A 6,807-nucleotide genomic window follows, 5' to 3' on the forward strand; every position below is an offset into this window, starting at 1 on the left:
AAACAGACGTTGAGCGCACGCTGCCTGATTAAAGGAAAGCTGAGAAATGTCTTTGTGTGCGTGCGCCAGTGCCAGAGACATGTCAGCCAGCTTCTCACTGGTTGAAGTGGCAAACTTCCAGCACCTTGTTTCCTCATCCTGTGCAGCTCCAACTCAAGTTATTTAAGCTAACCACTTACATTTTTTTTACGCCACCACACACATGCCCATGTATGGTTTGGCAGTGTAGCGCTTGTCGTGGCTCAAGCGCAGGTCGATCATCCATCACTGTCTCTCTCTCTCTCTCTCTCTCTGCAGAGGCCATCGTGGCACCCGTGAGTGTCTTTTTTGAATTTTATTATTTTTATCCAGATTAATGTGGATTCTGCCAACCAGACAACATAGTCAAAACAGAGCGTCATACCCCAAGGATGTTCTCGTGCTACTAAGAATGACAACAGGAACATTTTGTTCTGACTTTCTAGCTTAATTTGAGGCTTTTCCCCCATTTTTAGATTTTAGATTCACTTTTCCACCTCAGGCAAATCCATTGTTAACGGTGCAGTGTAGGCTATCTGTTAAGTAAGAAAGAAATCTGAAACTACTTTGCTTTAAGACAGTGGTTCTCAACTGGTCTGGCTCCGGGACCCACCATCACCCCTTAATGACAAGCCACGACCCAAATCGGGAGATATTCTAGAGGTCAACGGGGGGGCGGGCGCTAGCGGTGTCGCCGGGGGGGGGTGAGGGTGCTGAATGTCTCATCTTTTCCCGTTCTAATTGCCGCGCACACACACGCACAAAAGCACCTGTTCCCCTCCCTCTCCCACAGAGCAGCAGGGAACCACCAGCGAGAGGGGATGAAGAGGAATACACTCACTTCGCATTTTGCCATTTATGGCATCCGCCCGCTCCACCCACCATCCTCACTCTCTCTCTCTCTTGCACACACACCTCAGTTGTCTCTCTAAATTCATTGATATGAGTCACAATGTTGCAAAAGACTAACTATAGCAAGAATTTGAAAAGGTCTACAAAACAATACATGCACATCTACACATACCGTCACAGTGACACACTCAAATCTAAAAATAACTACAGACTGTCTTATATAAAATCCAGGGCAGAAATGAGCAACCACTGATGCAGACAAGTCGTGCCAAATAACTTGGCACAAGAACTGATGCTGCTTTTCAGACTGAAGATTAAATGCATTCAATCGATGGTTAGAATTCCATGAGCCTGGATCAACAATGAACCTCATGCCTCCTGTTTCTTTTTAACACGCTCTACAGCAGGGGTGTCAAACTCATTTCAGGTTCGTGCACACTGCGGCGGCGGGCCGCACTGGTCGGGGAGCCGGACACCCTGGCTGGCCGGATTTGGCCCGAGTCTCACATATGTGAATTAAGCACTCGCGGGCCACATAAAATGACGTGGCCACATGTGGCCCGCGGGCCTTGAGTTTGACACTTGACGCTGTGCATCTAAACTGTCAAACTGGACCCAAGTATATATTTTATTCCGCTGTGTTCCCAGCTGGCGTTTTCCGTCATGTTTACCCTGAGAAATGAATCTGGGTGGTGCTGCCGTTGTGGTTCAGGCTGATTACAGACCAGCCGGAGCTCCAGACCATGGGAGGAGAACCTGCTGCACCACGAGCTACATAAAGCCTTCAAGCCACAGGCCTGTCATCAGAGGGCACGCAGTAAACTGCTGCACTGCCACCGGACTCACCGCCCGTGTCTTCATCCAGAGGAGAGCGCTCTCTGTCAGAGCGCTCTCATGCTGAAACCATTTGGACCAATTTTGTCATCACAAGGCTGAAAAGATTTATTCCTCCTCTGCCGTCGACAGGAACAAAACAAAACCTTTTCTATGAGTCACCCGCATTTTGAGATGGATTCCAATCCTTTACTTGAGTAGCTGAAGGAGTACAACAATTTAGAATATTCTGTGATGCAGTTGAAGAAAAAAGTTTAATATAAAGTTGAGGCGGCTGGATGAGTTCTTGTTAACAAAGGAATTTGCATTTGCATTCAAACAAAGTGGGGAGGTTGAGATAAATACATTGCTCCATAATAGCAAAACCATGTAGTATTTAAGTAAATGTCATCATTATGTCCCTATTAACGTTCCCTTCAATGGAGCCGATATGCAAGTTGTATCATTTATATGGATGTCAGCTGAGTTGCTGTAACTTGTTGTTATAGAGGACATAGGAATCTTCCTTCATTCCATCCTCATTTTAGTTGGTACACTACCTACGACCTCCTTGAGGACTCAGCACCCCGGTTTGGCGAGTAGCTGTGTTGGATGTGTCGACTGACCCTAAATCCTATTGAGATGTGAGCTATTACGCAACAGCCAGATGCTGCTTGTGAATTCCAATTATGTCCTCGGAAGTGGAGGGGGCAAGGTGGAGGGGGCTGGAGCACTAGAGTCACAACAAAGGGCTCCTACGTGGAGATGAACTAGAGTTTCACTTTGGTGATTGCATGATAAAAAAAAAACTGATAAAGGAGAACGACTGAAAAGATTTATACAACTTTTACATAATTGTTCATCTGAGACATTGTAAAAACAAAGGTGACTGAACAAATGCCCATTGTAACATATTTAGAGATCAACAGATATACATATGATGCTGTGAGAGAAATGGATACTGCCATTGGGTCGGTCAAATACTAAACCACATAACAGGTTGGATCATTTTCACCCCACAGGGATACGGGTCCGTGTCCAGAGGGGACGCGTCTCACGCGCAAACACCGCCAGGGAGACTTACCGGGGGACCGCTGAATGAGGAAGACTCTCCCGGTGATCAAACGCTGATCAATTCTGGAGAAAAAAAAGTTGCCAGGTCTGCGGTTTTCCACTAGATGCGTCTGACCTTCCCGGACGCAGATGCGGACGCGCCGCTGGATGAATGGAGGGGATATCAAACAGCTGGATGGACAGATGCAGTAGGACCGAGCAGCCGCTCAGACGGAGATGAATGAGTCCCTCAGACGCAGGATGGGTGGAGATATACGGAGCAAACGCTCTGCTGCCTCCGACCGGACTGCCGCTGCATGCCGCTGCATCCACGTACCGAGGGTGGAGAGTGACCTCTAAGGGCAGGAAGAGGTATTACACCAGATTAACCATCTCGATGAATTGAATTGCAATGATTTAAAGTCCCAAATCCCAATGTCCCCCATAGACCCTAAACCCTGGGCTTTCAGGGACTTTACTGACGTCACCTGGCATATGACACATGAATGGGACAGCTCTACTGCCACATGTCATGTCCCCATGGCAACGTCCAAAAAATATTCTCTTTACTCACAAGCGATAGAGCTAATTTAAAAAGTTTCTCTGTTTTTGGTCCATGGCAAAAGGCTTTATTTTATGAATATATTATTCAACAATGACTTGTGGGTGATTCCATTGATTCCCCCACATTCAAAGCCCACTTAAATGGTTCATAAAAGGCTCAGAAAGCCCTTAAACTATAGGAGTGGGACAGAAAACCATCACGCAGTTAGTGGGAGCGCGCAGCAAAAGTCCCAGAGTCCGCATGTGGGAAGGTTGCAATGGGCCGTAGTTTGTTTGTTTGGTCGGAAATTTCATCGCAATTCATTGCAGTGGCCAATTGCAATTTTACTTTAATCCTCACGTGGGTTTGTCCGACGGTTGACTTCTGAATTATCTATTTCAAAATGGACCATTGAAATTCATCAAGGCGCAAACTAATGTAACCGGTGGGTTGTTTGTCCCTAATGAGCCGCCGTGGAGGGAATTCCCCCCCAAGCCGGTACGTAGACTTCCGCACTCCATTACATTAGCACTCATATATAAACACACAGCAGACACCCGTACTGACGCTACATCCCTGTGCCACTTGCGCCAATCGTGGTCCCTGGGGCGGGTATTCCTCTCACTGCTGAAGGCCTGGTAGGTGTGTTTGTGCTCCTCATTTTTTAGTGAATTCTCAGTTCTCCTTTTTGTGTTTTAGACGCTGGCTCAGACTGCTGCGTGTGTAAAGGAGGCGGCCTGCTATGACGTAGCCGCTCTCTTGTAGTCATACTAGGTAATGCCAGTTTACAAGTAGAGGAGGAATATTTATTACATGTGTTAACTCTTTCTTGTCCTTACAGGCGCTGAGTGCCTTGCAGTTTTTTATTTGGATCTAATTGGCATTTAATTTCGTTTTTGTTGTTTCTTTACTTGATTTACTTATTTACTATTTACTGTGTTTGTTTGGTGCTTAGTTCATTTTAATATATTGAACCCTGTGATTGGGTGCTCATTGTGTCATTTGGTGATAGAGTTACTCACTGCTGCACCATCACTCCTTTTGAATGCCGTGGTATTTTGCACCTCCCTTCACCACTTGTACATTTTCAGTTTGCCTCTTTTCTTGATTTGGTGTGTGTGTATGAATGTGTGGCACGGAGCGTAGTGAGTGCTCTATTCCAGCCCCTTAGTCCTCCATCGTTGTGGCCGCTACTGGCCAGCCCTGAGAGTGGCTTTCTCTCTTTCTGGTTAGCATTGGAGCACATATGTTATAATTGGTATTTTTAATGATTACATTTAATACAATGAAATAAAAACATATATTTTCCTATTTTTTAAGTCTCATTTCGCCAAATAAATTGCTCAAAATTGTATAATTTGTGTCTGGTCAATTACTTGTTGAATGCCACCATTATTCCAGGGCCCAGCGGTCACACTTACATAAACATATACTAAACATATTTTATTAGCGTCGCTTTACGCACCTCTCCGGTGAGTACTGAACCTCCAAATTATCCGAAATATAATTTCTACATAACTTTAATAACTTTAGGTTGTCACATTCATTTAAAAAGGTTTATGCTGTGATTTTTGGTTTGGTTTGGTTTTCTTGTAAAACAAATGCTGTGATGACGCAGGAAACAACGCTGTGCTGTAGAGAACATATAAAGCAGTATGACGAGAAGTGTAAAGACAAACAACTATCCACAACCCCCGCCCCCCCTTCCCCCAACCCACCCACCCACAGAAACATTCTGTGCAACACCCGTCAAAACCGCTTCAAACTAGGCTATAGGGTAATGAAGTGGGCCATAAGACCATAAGGTAACACAAGTGTTGCTGTGCTGAGGAAATGAAGTACAGAGCAGAAGTGACTGTGTGAAGAGGAGGGGGGGGGGGATATAAAAGAGGTCACAGTTTGACCGACAGGTGCTCGCATGTATCTTTGTCTCTTCTAAATAAATGTTTTGTTTTTTAACTTTGATTGATTGACATGCCGGATTTTTCTCATCAACCAACTCGGGGGGATCGTGAATCCCAACAATACCACATAGTTGGTGATTACTGAAGCACTTGAGTTATGATACAGGGGTTTGATCCAGCTAAGGGAGTAGTCGCCTACTCCAAAGCGGCTAATCCCTTCAAATAAGTCTGATCACTGCCGTGTCAGGTACGTCTTTCTTGGCGTGTATGATATTGATCATTCTACAAATATTGTGAGAGCCCTGTCTTCCTTTAATACATCCATTTTGGTCTGAGTCCACAATAGATGGCAAATGTTTTGTATCTTTGCAATACTTTTTGCATCGTTGTTGATTAAGGAGATGGGACGGTAGGATTCACACTTTGTGGAGGGCTTACCTGGTTTAAATATCAATGTTATCAGTGCGCTTCGCAGAGATGGGGCAGCTCATCATTTCCAAGTGATTCTTCAAACATTCTGTAAAGGGACTAGTAGCATATTCTTAAATCTTTTGTGAATTTCAGTGGTATTTCCACTTGGGAAGTTTTGGAGTGTGTGAGATGTGGCTCGACTTTCTGATGCATAAAATTGAGAATAAAATGTCTGAAAAGTGACTGGCCAGTCTGTCTAGTCTCATTTGTATCATTGAGGTTGATTTCGGTCTCAAGTTCTTTAATATCTTTTTTTAGCTCCACCAGTTTTAGGTGCTGTTTGTTCGATATGCTGCTTGTACAGCTGATCATTTGGCTCTGTATATAGGCCTTTAGTGCCTCCCATCTAGCAGACGCTGATGTTTGAGTAGTATTGGCTTCGAAATAGACATCAATATGGGTTTTGAAAAAAATTCATAAACTCTGTCATGTAGCCAACGTAGGCTAAGTCGCCGTATACTGGGGTCCTTATTGGCTGCTTTAAGAGAGTGATTGATGAGTAGTAGAGCATGATCTGAGATCGCAGGGTTAATGACCCAAGAGATTGGAAATAGACCCACAAAGAGAGGAGCCAGTTTCTTAGATTCCACATAAGTGCAGTTTGAGGAGCGCAACAGTGCAGAGCGGCCCTGCTTCAAAGTGCGTCGACACCTCTGGATAAATGCCTGCACCGAGGGGACACTGGTTTCCCACTTCCTGTCACCTATGCCCACCTATACACCCATGTCCATCTTATCACTGCCACCTAGTGTCCAAAATGCTGATATAATTATGTCCAAACAAAACAAAATATCATGCCAACAATAAACACAAATGGCTCCTACAATCGTTGTTTCTATCTGATGTTTAGGTGTGTGTTTTTTTTTTGGGGGGGGGGGGGGGGGGGGGGGTCCTCCCACATTCCTCCCTCGCCTGGGTGTGTCCAAAGGTGCACTTGCATCGCCTCTGAATAATCCATGTTACAGGGATCTATTTCAAAATGGCAATCAAAATTCATCATGGCGCAAACTTTTTGGCAAATTTTGTTGGTACTGAAGATCCAAACGATCCAAAATATATTTTCTACATAATTTGACTAATTTTAGGTTAAGTTAATTTAAAGATTATCCTGTGATTTTTGGTTTGGAATCAAAATGAATAAAAACATAATTA

General features: G+C 44.4%; 1 protein-coding gene across 1 annotated transcript in view; it reads right to left on the reverse strand.

Moving 5' to 3' along the window:
• Window positions 1–2,907, reverse strand: part of rerg (RAS-like, estrogen-regulated, growth inhibitor) — a 29,619-nt gene extending 26,712 nt beyond the window's left edge. The window contains exon 1 of the mRNA XM_037461960.2: window positions 2,768–2,907. The gene's annotated coding sequence lies outside the window, so the exon portion shown is untranslated. The remainder of the gene's footprint in view (window positions 1–2,767) is intronic.
• Between the last annotated feature and the right edge of the window lie 3,900 nt (window positions 2,908–6,807).

Source organism: Pungitius pungitius, chromosome 2 (assembly GCF_949316345.1).
Source record: "Pungitius pungitius chromosome 2, fPunPun2.1, whole genome shotgun sequence".
Classification (NCBI taxonomy): domain Eukaryota; kingdom Metazoa; phylum Chordata; class Actinopteri; order Perciformes; family Gasterosteidae; genus Pungitius; species Pungitius pungitius.